The following is a 16,233-nucleotide window of genomic DNA, read 5'->3' as shown; positions in this document are numbered from 1 at the left end:
AGAAACCTCTGTTGTTAGCATCCGAATTCGCAACTTCTGTGAAGGTAGTTGCCTTCTTTTTGCAACCCTTAATCGATTTTGAGGATTATCATATTTTTCGTTTCATAGTTTTTACTTTCATAGTAAAATACATCAACTTTTGTTTGCGTGATGTGTGCCATTGAAGTATACACACATCTTCTGTTAAACGACTTAAAAATTCCTTTCGATTTATTTAGACTCCCATATTGGTCTTTGAACAGATTTTGGAATTGTTTCTTTGAAAATGCCAACCATCTATAAAATATCTTGTAGAAAATTCCAGTTATCCTTTGCTTGATGCTTCAAAATTTTTATGAGAAATCCCCTTCTATTCTCAAATTAATAGGACTTTTATGACATAAAAAGTTTAGACGATGTATCATAGACACAGTTCGCAGTTCTGTTTAATAATAAAGAGATGTGACATGGTTGTGAATGAGACAAGTATCCGCCTGAGACCAAATGACATAGATGTTTACAACAAAAGGTCATCACACGGTCTTCAACAATGAGCAAAACCCAATCCCCATAGTTACATTGTAGCTAAGAAAGGCCCGAAATGACAAATGTTAAACAATTCAAACGAGAAAATTAACGACCTGATTTATATACAAAACAATGAAGAAAAAACAAATGTGATACACTACCAACAATTTGACTAGCATTTACATGTACATTAAATGCCGCTATATAAACAGTACTTTTAGGAAACATCACTAATCAGTACATTAAATGCCACTATATAAACAGTACTTTTAGAAAACATCACTAATCAGTACATTAAATGCCGCTATATAAACACTGGGGTAAAGCTGATGACCGTAACTGCATTCACGGTCATCCCAAGATGTCGGATGAAAAATTAGGTCAGTTTCTGTATTGTCTGTTAAAGTGTTTCTATATCATTTTCTTTACAAATCATACATTGAAACGATGTAAATTTATAAAAGAATCACTCGGAAATCACTAATTACTTCTGAGAAATGTGCATGAAACGGGAAATTCGATTTGAAAAAATCGCCAAGATGACCGTAAATCACAATCGAGATGACCGTAACAGAATCAGCGATTCATAACAAGGCTGACCGTAACTGCTTTTAAGATGACCGTAATTTGTAAATGATGACCGTAACTTTTAAAGAATGACCCTCAATTCTAAGAAATATCCGTATTTATATAACTATCTTTTTGTATCAAATGATTAATCGTGTTGGTATACACATATTAATATGAAAGTTTTATCCTATAGGTAGAAGAAAATAAGACGTGCTTCAAATGCAAAGATTACCCTATGTATCTTTTTTACAGTAGAGGGTTCAATTTTTAAAATGAATTTGCCAAAAGACATGCGGTGCACAGCCTTCAACTGCTCGACAAAAGATTTTTTTTTGTTTCTGGGATTCCTTTTAATGACATATAATAAATACACATTTTTAAAAATGCCAAAAAATTGCATGTACACCCATTGATATTATATCGTCTTCCATTTTGTCGTGTAAATAAAATAACAGAAATATTTTGAAAATATCATTCGAATAAACTGGTGAAGGTGAGCTCCAGCAAAGTAGATCCTTAAAATAGTATTGTACGAAAAGCGTATCACAAGGCGGAACGTTGTCAATTTGTATATATACAGAAATGTTATTCATACAGTCAAGATTCTACTTCTTCAAAATTATCTCCCCATTACGCCAGTTCATGCTCACAGTCGTAGAAATGGAAGCCATTGTAGGGATGACGCTCTGCCAATTTTGCTCTTGAAAACTGATAAATTTATCCAAATAGCACCATTACGATCGATCGTTATATATATGTCAGTTATATTTTAAAATACAAATGTATCTACTAGCTAATGAGCATTAGTTAATGATCTTGTCTACATTGATTCAACTTAAAAATATTGTCTGTTTGGATGTCAGATGGAATTTTTGAAAATTCTTAAGCATTTAAAAAAATTCTAATTAAATATTTCGTGGAAGGGCAGACTAAAAATTTTCAGTGGTTGAAGATTATAAACCCTAGTTATCACACACACATTTTCATCATCCAAATTAAAAGACTGTCGTCAAGTACTTTTAGAAAAAATAGCTATAACTTTCGAACACACCTACTCTGTTTTTGTGATTCATTAGATAGGTATCTCAATTGACCCATATATTTCACCTTTTCGTACTGTCATTTGTTTACGTTATAAAGTCAACCTGTAGCTTTGATATATAATAATGATAGAATCTGAAGCGAGATGCTATATAAAATACTCTTGCTTTGTACGTTTTAAAGACAAAATATACACCCCAAGCATGCCCTAACATAAAAAGGTGCACTCGATTTTTCTCTTTTCGATACAATCGGTACCTGTTTTGGGGAATTTTTTCTTGATTCACATAATGGAAGGGCAGACACGAAAATTTCTGAACTAAAAGATTGATAATTATGTTCTCCGTCCGTGATAAAAAAAAATCGGAGGTTATGCATTTTCTACATCCAACTTATAGATACTATATATAAAAAAGAAGATGTGGTATTATTGCCAATGAGACAGCTATCCAGAAAAGACCAAAATGACACAAACATTAACAACTATAGGTAACCGTAAGGCCTTCAACAATGAGCAAATCCCATACCGCATAGTCAGCTATAAAAGGCCCCGATAAGAACCATGTCGTCGACTTGATATCTTATTATTTTGCATTACTATGTAATAGATACATTGAAAACTTATGCAAATGGTGTTTTTAAAATAAGAAAATTGTCGTTTTATTTGTTTCTATTAACTTTTTAAAATTTTGTTACTATATCAAACATTACAGTTAACTTTTATCGCTTTCTCGATAAACACAGAGCTTCGATTCTTTTGTTCTATTTCAAAAGTGTTTCCGCCTGCATATATCAAGACAAATTAAGATTTTAATCTGCTTCCTCTGGACCCATACACATGGGCTCGATTACCAAATATTCGTATGTATTGTTAATGTTTTTAATGCTCCATTTATTGGCATTATGTTTTTCTGGTCTGTGCGTACGTTCGTCCGTTCGTCTGTTTGTTTGTCCGTTTGTCCAGCTTCAAGTTAAATAAAATTGAAACTTAGTACACATTTTCCCTATGGAATGATCTTTTTAATTCTAATGCCAAATTACACTGAGTTTTATCCCATTTTCATAGTCCACTAAACATAGAAAATGATTGTGTAGATGAGGCATCCGTGTACTAGGGACACATTCATGTTTCTTCAAATTTTCGTCGTATCGCTGTAAATTTGTGTTAAAATTTTAACGTCGATATCAATAAATATTTCATTGTTTACGAGAAATATGCAATTTACTATCATTGTTATAAATCCTAAATATGGCCAATTATATTATAGTTTAAAAAAAGAAATTTATGAAACATATTTATATCCGCTAACCGAGCCCCTATTGAGATCGACAAACTCAACAAAAAAGCTTTGAATACAATACGGATATTTCTTAGAATTGATGGTCATCCTATAAAACTTACGGTCGTCCCATATAAATTACAGTCAGTCTTTACAAATTACGGTCATCCTTTACAAGTTACGGTCATCTTTTTACCAATCACGGTCATCCTTGTTTTATGTTACGGTCATCTTGAAAATATTTTGATTATGATTTACGGTCATCTTAACGATTTTTTCAAATCGAATTTCCCGTTTCATGCACATTTCTCGGAAGTAATTAGTGATTTTCGAGTGATTCTTTTATAAATTTACATCGTTTCAATGTATGATTTGTAAAGAAAATGATATAGAAACACTTTAACAGACAATACAGAAACTGACCTAATTTTTCATCCGACATCTTGGGATGACCGTGAATGCAGTTACGGTCATCAGCTTTACCCCAGTGATAAACAGTACTTTTAGAAAACATCACCAAACAGTACATTAAATGCCGCTATATAAACAGTACTTTTAGGAAACATCACTATTCAGTACATTAAATTTTATATCATTTTCAGTAATGTTGGGAAGAAGTTGTTTACAGTACTGAAAATTTCAGTCATTTTCCAGTACTGAAAATTTCAGTCATTTTTCAGTACTAAAAATTTCAGTCATTTTTCAGTACTGTATATTTCAGTCATTTTTCAGTACTGAAAATTTCAGTCATTTTTCAGTACTGAAAATTTCAGTCATTTTTCAGTACTGAAAATTTCAGTCATTTTTCAGTACTGAAAATTTTAGTCATTTTCAATTCTAAACTTTTTGTCATCTTTAAGTACTTCTAAACATACAGTATCAGGTCAAATGTCAGAAAAATATATAATGTTTTTTTATACTGCAAATAGTTCTGTTTATTTCATATAAAATATAGTAACACAGCTATATTGTGTACGATGTCAATTTCATCATGGAACACTTTCTCCACAATCAGGGGTCCATTAAGGGATGAAAATAAGTTTGACATTTGTGTTACGATTTGAATAGCTATCAATTTATTAATTTAAGTTGCAGTTTAAAAACAATATTAAGTCAATGTCAGAAAAAATATTTTTGTTTGTACTCGGCGCAAAAATGGGGAAGAGCTCAGTAGAACTTCGTCCTTCCCCAGTTTCTCAGCATCATACAAAAAATATTATTGAGACTGAGAAACTGGGGAAGGACGAGATTTTACTGCGCCCTTCCCTTCCCCAGTTTTATTCGGAATACCAAAAAGTTTATATCTTTATAACATTGACCTAATATTGTTTTTATACTGCAACTTAAATTAAAACATTGATTTTTTTAAATCGTAACTATCATATATTAATAGCATAAATATCAAATTTAGTATTATCCCTTGATGAACCTCTGATGGTAGAGAAAGTTTTCCATGATGAAATTGACATTGCACAAAATATAGAAATCAACGACAACGGAAGCCCGCAATGAACGGTGTTTTAATCTTTTGCTGACGACAACTTCTAAATCTACTCAAGACCAGGATTCTTTAAGGTAAAAAGTTACGAAATATATCAAAGTATTTCACAGCTGTTTTTGAAAAAAGTCAATTTTCCTAAGGTTACAAATCATGGACGGACATAATAATTATAAATGTGTGCTGAAGTTCGCTTATTTTTTTATAAGAGGGTCTTTTAAAGGAAACCTTTAGGGGCACACAAAAGGTTTTGTTAAATTTACAAGCCTATAGTAAGATCAGCCATTTTGTATTGAAATGGGGTGCCAATGAGTAATCTTCTGATTTTAGAGATTAACAGTGGAGGTCATATTTTAATTTGGTTATTAATTCAACAATTGGTGCTGAGAAACCTCTGTTGTTAGCATCCGAATTCGCAACTTCTGTGAAGGTAGTTGCCTTCTTTTTGCAACCCTTAATCGATTTTGAGGATTATCATATTTTTCGTTTCATAGTTTTTACTTTCATAGTAAAATACATCAACTTTTGTTTGCGTGATGTGTGCCATTGAAGTATACACACATCTTCTGTTAAACGACTTAAAAATTCCTTTCGATTTATTTAGACTCCCATATTGGTCTTTGAACAGATTTTGGAATTGTTTCTTTGAAAATGCCAACCATCTATAAAATATCTTGTAGAAAATTCCAGTTATCCTTTGCTTGATGCTTCAAAATTTTTATGAGAAATCCCCTTCTATTCTCAAATTAATAGGACTTTTATGACATAAAAAGTTTAGACGATGTATCATAGACACAGTTCGCAGTTCTGTTTAATAATAAAGAGATGTGACATGGTTGTGAATGAGACAAGTATCCGCCTGAGACCAAATGACATAGATGTTTACAACAAAAGGTCATCACACGGTCTTCAACAATGAGCAAAACCCAATCCCCATAGTTACATTGTAGCTAAGAAAGGCCCGAAATGACAAATGTTAAACAATTCAAACGAGAAAATTAACGACCTGATTTATATACAAAACAATGAAGAAAAAACAAATGTGATACACTACCAACAATTTGACTAGCATTTACATGTACATTAAATGCCGCTATATAAACAGTACTTTTAGGAAACATCACTAATCAGTACATTAAATGCCACTATATAAACAGTACTTTTAGAAAACATCACTAATCAGTACATTAAATGCCGCTATATAAACACTGGGGTAAAGCTGATGACCGTAACTGCATTCACGGTCATCCCAAGATGTCGGATGAAAAATTAGGTCAGTTTCTGTATTGTCTGTTAAAGTGTTTCTATATCATTTTCTTTACAAATCATACATTGAAACGATGTAAATTTATAAAAGAATCACTCGGAAATCACTAATTACTTCTGAGAAATGTGCATGAAACGGGAAATTCGATTTGAAAAAATCGCCAAGATGACCGTAAATCACAATCGAGATGACCGTAACAGAATCAGCGATTCATAACAAGGCTGACCGTAACTGCTTTTAAGATGACCGTAATTTGTAAATGATGACCGTAACTTTTAAAGAATGACCCTCAATTCTAAGAAATATCCGTATTTATATAACTATCTTTTTGTATCAAATGATTAATCGTGTTGGTATACACATATTAATATGAAAGTTTTATCCTATAGGTAGAAGAAAATAAGACGTGCTTCAAATGCAAAGATTACCCTATGTATCTTTTTTACAGTAGAGGGTTCAATTTTTAAAATGAATTTGCCAAAAGACATGCGGTGCACAGCCTTCAACTGCTCGACAAAAGATTTTTTTTTGTTTCTGGGATTCCTTTTAATGACATATAATAAATACACATTTTTAAAAATGCCAAAAAATTGCATGTACACCCATTGATATTATATCGTCTTCCATTTTGTCGTGTAAATAAAATAACAGAAATATTTTGAAAATATCATTCGAATAAACTGGTGAAGGTGAGCTCCAGCAAAGTAGATCCTTAAAATAGTATTGTACGAAAAGCGTATCACAAGGCGGAACGTTGTCAATTTGTATATATACAGAAATGTTATTCATACAGTCAAGATTCTACTTCTTCAAAATTATCTCCCCATTACGCCAGTTCATGCTCACAGTCGTAGAAATGGAAGCCATTGTAGGGATGACGCTCTGCCAATTTTGCTCTTGAAAACTGATAAATTTATCCAAATAGCACCATTACGATCGATCGTTATATATATGTCAGTTATATTTTAAAATACAAATGTATCTACTAGCTAATGAGCATTAGTTAATGATCTTGTCTACATTGATTCAACTTAAAAATATTGTCTGTTTGGATGTCAGATGGAATTTTTGAAAATTCTTAAGCATTTAAAAAAATTCTAATTAAATATTTCGTGGAAGGGCAGACTAAAAATTTTCAGTGGTTGAAGATTATAAACCCTAGTTATCACACACACATTTTCATCATCCAAATTAAAAGACTGTCGTCAAGTACTTTTAGAAAAAATAGCTATAACTTTCGAACACACCTACTCTGTTTTTGTGATTCATTAGATAGGTATCTCAATTGACCCATATATTTCACCTTTTCGTACTGTCATTTGTTTACGTTATAAAGTCAACCTGTAGCTTTGATATATAATAATGATAGAATCTGAAGCGAGATGCTATATAAAATACTCTTGCTTTGTACGTTTTAAAGACAAAATATACACCCCAAGCATGCCCTAACATAAAAAGGTGCACTCGATTTTTCTCTTTTCGATACAATCGGTACCTGTTTTGGGGAATTTTTTCTTGATTCACATAATGGAAGGGCAGACACGAAAATTTCTGAACTAAAAGATTGATAATTATGTTCTCCGTCCGTGATAAAAAAAAATCGGAGGTTATGCATTTTCTACATCCAACTTATAGATACTATATATAAAAAAGAAGATGTGGTATTATTGCCAATGAGACAGCTATCCAGAAAAGACCAAAATGACACAAACATTAACAACTATAGGTAACCGTAAGGCCTTCAACAATGAGCAAATCCCATACCGCATAGTCAGCTATAAAAGGCCCCGATAAGAACCATGTCGTCGACTTGATATCTTATTATTTTGCATTACTATGTAATAGATACATTGAAAACTTATGCAAATGGTGTTTTTAAAATAAGAAAATTGTCGTTTTATTTGTTTCTATTAACTTTTTAAAATTTTGTTACTATATCAAACATTACAGTTAACTTTTATCGCTTTCTCGATAAACACAGAGCTTCGATTCTTTTGTTCTATTTCAAAAGTGTTTCCGCCTGCATATATCAAGACAAATTAAGATTTTAATCTGCTTCCTCTGGACCCATACACATGGGCTCGATTACCAAATATTCGTATGTATTGTTAATGTTTTTAATGCTCCATTTATTGGCATTATGTTTTTCTGGTCTGTGCGTACGTTCGTCCGTTCGTCTGTTTGTTTGTCCGTTTGTCCAGCTTCAAGTTAAATAAAATTGAAACTTAGTACACATTTTCCCTATGGAATGATCTTTTTAATTCTAATGCCAAATTACACTGAGTTTTATCCCATTTTCATAGTCCACTAAACATAGAAAATGATTGTGTAGATGAGGCATCCGTGTACTAGGGACACATTCATGTTTCTTCAAATTTTCGTCGTATCGCTGTAAATTTGTGTTAAAATTTTAACGTCGATATCAATAAATATTTCATTGTTTACGAGAAATATGCAATTTACTATCATTGTTATAAATCCTAAATATGGCCAATTATATTATAGTTTAAAAAAAGAAATTTATGAAACATATTTATATCCGCTAACCGAGCCCCTATTGAGATCGACAAACTCAACAAAAAAGCTTTGAATACAATACGGATATTTCTTAGAATTGATGGTCATCCTATAAAACTTACGGTCGTCCCATATAAATTACAGTCAGTCTTTACAAATTACGGTCATCCTTTACAAGTTACGGTCATCTTTTTACCAATCACGGTCATCCTTGTTTTATGTTACGGTCATCTTGAAAATATTTTGATTATGATTTACGGTCATCTTAACGATTTTTTCAAATCGAATTTCCCGTTTCATGCACATTTCTCGGAAGTAATTAGTGATTTTCGAGTGATTCTTTTATAAATTTACATCGTTTCAATGTATGATTTGTAAAGAAAATGATATAGAAACACTTTAACAGACAATACAGAAACTGACCTAATTTTTCATCCGACATCTTGGGATGACCGTGAATGCAGTTACGGTCATCAGCTTTACCCCAGTGATAAACAGTACTTTTAGAAAACATCACCAAACAGTACATTAAATGCCGCTATATAAACAGTACTTTTAGGAAACATCACTATTCAGTACATTAAATTTTATATCATTTTCAGTAATGTTGGGAAGAAGTTGTTTACAGTACTGAAAATTTCAGTCATTTTCCAGTACTGAAAATTTCAGTCATTTTTCAGTACTAAAAATTTCAGTCATTTTTCAGTACTGTATATTTCAGTCATTTTTCAGTACTGAAAATTTCAGTCATTTTTCAGTACTGAAAATTTCAGTCATTTTTCAGTACTGAAAATTTCAGTCATTTTTCAGTACTGAAAATTTTAGTCATTTTCAATTCTAAACTTTTTGTCATCTTTAAGTACTTCTAAACATACAGTATCAGGTCAAATGTCAGAAAAATATATAATGTTTTTTTATACTGCAAATAGTTCTGTTTATTTCATATAAAATATAGTAACACAGCTATATTGTGTACGATGTCAATTTCATCATGGAACACTTTCTCCACAATCAGGGGTCCATTAAGGGATGAAAATAAGTTTGACATTTGTGTTACGATTTGAATAGCTATCAATTTATTAATTTAAGTTGCAGTTTAAAAACAATATTAAGTCAATGTCAGAAAAAATATTTTTGTTTGTACTCGGCGCAAAAATGGGGAAGAGCTCAGTAGAACTTCGTCCTTCCCCAGTTTCTCAGCATCATACAAAAAATATTATTGAGACTGAGAAACTGGGGAAGGACGAGATTTTACTGCGCCCTTCCCTTCCCCAGTTTTATTCGGAATACCAAAAAGTTTATATCTTTATAACATTGACCTAATATTGTTTTTATACTGCAACTTAAATTAAAACATTGATTTTTTTAAATCGTAACTATCATATATTAATAGCATAAATATCAAATTTAGTATTATCCCTTGATGAACCTCTGATGGTAGAGAAAGTTTTCCATGATGAAATTGACATTGCACAAAATATAGAAATCAACGACAACGGAAGCCCGCAATGAACGGTGTTTTAATCTTTTGCTGACGACAACTTCTAAATCTACTCAAGACCAGGATTCTTTAAGGTAAAAAGTTACGAAATATATCAAAGTATTTCACATTTGAGTATGGTGGTCCTGAAATCAAATAAGGCAGCAACCATTTGATTTTCTGGGGGGGGCTATGGTTTTTTTTTCTGGACAAATTTTTTTTTTCGCCTGCGGCGAAAAACAATCTATTTTTTTCGCGACAAGTCGAAAACAATTTTTTTCTTTCAATTTTAGCATTACATATAGTGGCAGATGAGGGTGAAACAAACAATTTTTTTTTCTCAGAATCAAAAACAAATTATTTTTTTCTCCAAAAACTGGAAACAAACTTTTTTTTCCAAAAAAAACCATAGCCCCCCCCCCCAGAAAATTAAATGGTTGCTGCCTAAGGTGTTCAAACTCTGAAACTTGGGGAATTTAGGTGGGTGCAAAACTATGGAAGGGAATATCCGCCAAAATTATACAATTCTTAATTTGTGAAATGGCTTGCAATTTCTAATTCGTATAACATATGCAATTTCTTAATTTGTAAAATGTCATTTCTTAATTTGTAACATGTATTTTTTCCATCCGTTACACGAATTTCTACATTTCTTGATTTGTGAAATGTAATTTCTTGATACACGAGTAAACACAATTTCTTAAATTGTAAACGTATTTTCTCCATTAGTTTCATGAATTTCTACGTTTCTTAATTTTTTAAATGTAGTCACTTTGTTTTAGTCACGTTTTGTGAGATCGCGTCTGTGTAATAGTTACCGCTGCCAGCCAAAGAGAAGTTGCGTTTCTAAAGAAAAATACAAGTTACAAATCAAGAAGTTTGACAAGTCAAAAGTTTTACAAATCTAGAATAAAATAGCTGTGGAGCCATGTCAACTCGTACCTTCGCAAACTCGTACCCAATATTTACCAACGCGTATTTCTACCACAATGTATCTCAACTTTTAAAAATGAAACCCTTTTTCACACATTTCAAGTATATTTAAATAATATTAATAATTCATTATGTAAAGTTTACGGAAGTGTTTCCCGATTTTTGTTTGGAAAAAAAAGTATGAATATCTGGTGCCATCTAATACTTTCGAATAGACCTATTTTTTCAATAAATTGTGTGTCAGGTTATATATTTTCAAACTACCACAGAACAAACCTTTTTGATTTTTGTGATTATCAAGGCTTAGTTATTTATTTTCAAAATCCTCCTCCCCCAGAATATCAAATAGTCGTCCCCTTAGTAGGACACTATAAGGACAATTAGCTGGATAAATAATAAACACACACGGACAATTACAGTAAGGATACGACCTTTTGTTATTCTAAGGATGGGAATGGGGCCGGCAGGAGGATCTTTTGCGAAATTTTTTATTCATGTTAAAGATTTAACTTGTCGCTAATCATGCTTATTTTTTCCAGCTCTTACCAGCCCACCATATTCATATTCAAAATACTCCTGCCACCTCTCCCTTTTAACCCAACAAATCAAATGATTTTCTCCTTATTGAACACGAGTTTAAATTGATTGATTGTTAGTTGTTTGTTTTTAACGTCAAGCGACTAATATTTCATAAATGTTTAGACAAGACCCGAAACTAAAAGTCATGTATACAATATCATAACAAGTAAGAAGATGTGGTATGACTGCTAATTTGGCAACTATCAACTGAAGTTCAATGAAGTAGTATTATCAATTATAACAAACCGTGCGGCCTTAAAAAAGTACAAATATCCATACTGTATATCAGTTATAAAAGGCAACGACAAAAATGTGAAACAATTAAGACGAAATAAAGTAACGGCCTAGCGATATATAACAAACCCATTCTAAAAACTTCAAATATGAGTCGACAGATATGAACAAACAATAACCACTCAACTATACATGCTCATGATAATGTGGTAGGATTCAACATGTGTGTGAGCGTTCAACCCCTAAACTTAAACAGTCAGTGTTGTAATAGTATAACATAAAAACAACGTTTAAAAGTCCGTTGCAATTGGATTGACCCAAAAGATCGATACGAGACACAAAAACAACTAACATTTACTAAAGATTATAAACGCGAAGCACCAAAATAAGAGTATTTGTAGTAACTGAAAACTACTAGTACTAGCACACTTGTCTATTTAAAAGCCAATTAAAACCAGCCTATAAATCATGCTCTTCCAGACTAAAGTATCAACCACTGGCGGATCAAGAAATGTTCATAAGGGCAGGGCCGTAACTACATGGAGGCAAATAAGGCAAATGCCTCATGTTGGAAATTTGAAGAAAAAAAATTGAAACAAAAGCTTGTCTTCATATCAAATTGTTTTCACGGCGATTGTCTTGCAAGAAGCAAGTTCTCTTCACTCTCTGATGTCGCCCCTGCATGTTTTTCGTGATCTATGTTTCTAATTTACTTTTAGTTTTCAGTGTTGATGGTCTATTGTTTGTAGTTATGTGTCTTATCTGTACCCGGGTTTGTCTTTTGTTCATTTATTGTCCTACTTTATGACTATAGTCTAAGTGTTGATTTTCTTTTGTAAATCTAGTAATTTTGTTTAAAACTTGAGTTTTCTTATACTGAAGGACCTTTTATCTAATTGAAAAAACTGAAAAACTACATTCAATTGTAAGAATATTTGAAATTAGATCTACAATGACGGGTGAACGGTTGTTTGGTTTTTGGCAATGTTGCATGTCCACCGATGTCCAGACATTCAAAACTGGCTCTCTTTTTTGTAGATAAAACTAGATAGCCGACATGGGTTAAATTAAAATGAGACCACCAATCTCGCGGTATCAAATCATTTGAAAAAAACAACAATGTATTGCCATATATGACCTTTTACATTGAAGCGCTTGCAATTAAGTCGTGTTCAGACCCTTTAATACAAAATAAAGGAATATGGAGTAAACGTGCACGGGACTTAATCGCACACAAAGTCAATACATAGAAAAAATACAAATTATCTATGATCAGGGTTTTTATCCCTGTTCTTCATCTTGATATAGTCGCTGGCCTGAGAGTCTTCAGCAATGAAAGAATCATTAATACCATAAAACAAAGTCAAGATGGTCCCTAATGTCGACTTAAGCGGTACTTAAAGTATAATACTGCACTGTCACTATATCTAAATTCAGTAAAAAAAAAAATTCTCCAAAGTCTAAACACAATACAAGACAAGAACAGACAGATCTAGTATTAAAGTGATTATGAGAATTACGATTTTTGCTTTATCCTACATATCGGTCTTTTGATGTTGTCCCTTTAACCTAAAAGTTTTTATTTACAATGAATCTATATATTTTGCTTTGAGACCAGAATATTGTCGAAAAAATAGCTAAAAATTAATTGCGTTTCAGAGTAAGAAAGAGTCCGGGAAACGGTCAGAATGCACGATTTTGCGTCATTTTTTCAGAGCTTCTGGGGGCCTTGAGCGGCCTCCAGACCCTTCGCCTCGCTTCGCTCGGCGAATATATTTTGCCTCACTTTTAAAAGAAGCTAGTTACGGCCCTGAATGAGAGTGCATAAGATAAAAAGATCCCCTGAGGAACACCTCCTTTTTTTGTGCTCTAAATTTTCAACCCTCGAATTAAGATTTTCGATCTAAATTAAAATGAAAACCTTGCTTTCTAACCGATCTTTATTATGTGCCGGATCGGCAACTTTTTAATTTTATTTCATAAGAGAAAATCTGCATTGCCGTTAAACACATGCACGTTGTCTGCTTGGATACCCGCCACAAAAAGAAATAAATAGCCTAACTCCAGGATAATAAATTCTTGCATCACGTGATTTTTGCCACAAGGAGCTTACCTAAGGATAAATACCGAATATGGAAAGTGAAACTAAAATTCAAAACATAACATCTGAAGGCGGGCACATAGAAGAAAAGAAGGTTTTATTTTTTGGCAAAGGGTTCCTAAGTAATCTTCTCTGCATGTGTTCAAAATATACATGAAATATTTGCAACTACCCCTTGTCTGTTCTATAATTTATATCTGTTACTTTAAAGAATTTAGATAAATAGGTAATGAGTCCATTGGACACAGCCCCGCTTGCATATCATATAAAGTTATAAAAGGACATCACTGAGGAACAGTAAAAGTGATACTACCTAAATTCAATTTGTACTTGATCCGAGTTTTGTCGTAATAAGTATTGTTTATAAGTTACATAACATTTGGTTTAGGCAATTTGGACTAAAGTTAAAAATAGAAACAAAAAATTATCATTTTTTCATTTGTATAGGGGCATAACTCTAAAATGGGTAGAATGACGACACTAAAATTCAAACTTGATCCGTTTTTTGTTGTATTTAGCATTGTTTATAAGTTTTCCAATTGTAAAAGATATACAAGACCAACACAGGCTAAAGGTCCCGACTTCGGTCAGACACAAAAAGGCGGCTGGTTTAAACTGGTTTTATACACGCCCATCATTTCCCCTTCAACTCTAGCCTATGTAGACATATATAATTTTAACGTCCACAATTGTAAGTGTCATTGTCAAAGAATAAATTTTGAGGTCCCTAACGAATATTACCCGGCTCTACAGCTGCCCTAAATTGCCCACTCTAAACGAAACTTGCAGAAGGGGTCTTTTACATATGTACCATAGCTTGGTTGCTATATCTTCCTTTACGTTTAATATGACGGTGCTAGCTATGAAATTTAATTATGATTAAACTGCAAGCTATCCGCTGTATCTCAAAAGGCTATCTGCTTCTTCAGAAAATCCGATAGTAGTGATTATCGATCCATTTTATTTTTACGAAGAGATATAAACAACAAAAATAATCAACAATACTGTATACAATTCTATAAGCAATCATCATTCCAAAATGTTATACAGTTACACCAAAACAATAGTTTGGTTTCCACAGTTTTAAGCAATTCGACTTTTGTAACTCGCAACTCGACTTTCTCAAGTCGGAACTGGACTTTCTTAACTCGCAACTCGACTTTCTTAACTCGCAACTCGACTCTCTTAACTCGCAACTCGCAACTCGGCATTCTTAACTCGCAACTCGACTTTTGTAACTCGCAACTCGACTTTTGTAATTCGCAAATCGACTTTCTTAACTCGTTCTTAACTCGCAACTCAACTTTCTTAACTCTTATTGTGCCTACAAATAGTAAACAATCGTACAATACTCGACTTTCATCATCGGATAATTGTATTGTCACTAAATCAAATACAGAATTATACAAATCAAGTTTTTCTTTTACTGGTCCAAAAGTGTGGAATTCATTATCCAGTGAAATAAAAAAAATAAAAAAGTATATCTGCTTTCAAATACTCCTGCCAGTCGGAAAGCCAGTTGAAATAGAACAAAAGAATCGAAGCTCTTTGTTAGAGAAGGCGATAAGTGCTTACTGTAATGTTTACTATAGTAACAACATTTTAAAATGTAAATAGAAATGAATAAAACGACATTTTTCTCCGAATACGGAGTGTTTTATTTTAAAAACACCATTTGCATAAGATTTCAATTTATCTATTAATATCAAGTCGACGTCATGGGTATCCATCAAGTTGGATGTAGAAAATGCATAACCTCCGATTTTTTTGAAATTTTACCACGCACGGAGAACATATGTATCAATCTATTAGTTCAGTAATTTTCATGCCTGCCCTTCCATTATGTGACTCGAGAAAAAAAATCAAAAAAATGGTTAACAAATGTATTGAAAAGAGAAAATCGAGTGCACCTTTTTATGTTAAGGCGTGTTTTAGGAGTATATTTTGTCTTTGAAACGCACAAAGCAAGAGTATTTGATATATCATCTCGCTTCAGATTCTATCATTTTTAACTGGATTTTTGTGACAAAAATGTCGGTTATTGAATTGGGGATGTACGGCGGGCGGGCGGGCGGTAATCAAATGTTGTCCGTGCATTAACTCATGAACCGTTCAACCAAAGCTTTTAAAATTTAAATATTTTGGTCCTGACAACTAAATGAAGGTCAAGTTCAATAATGGCGATTTTGACTTTTACCGTTCAGGAGTTATGGTTCTTGAAAGATT

Source organism: Mytilus edulis, chromosome 1 (genome assembly GCF_963676685.1).
Source record: "Mytilus edulis chromosome 1, xbMytEdul2.2, whole genome shotgun sequence".
In the NCBI taxonomy this organism is placed as follows: domain Eukaryota; kingdom Metazoa; phylum Mollusca; class Bivalvia; order Mytilida; family Mytilidae; genus Mytilus; species Mytilus edulis.
The sequence above is the reverse complement of the archived record's forward strand: the minus strand, read 5'-3'. Positions refer to the sequence as shown.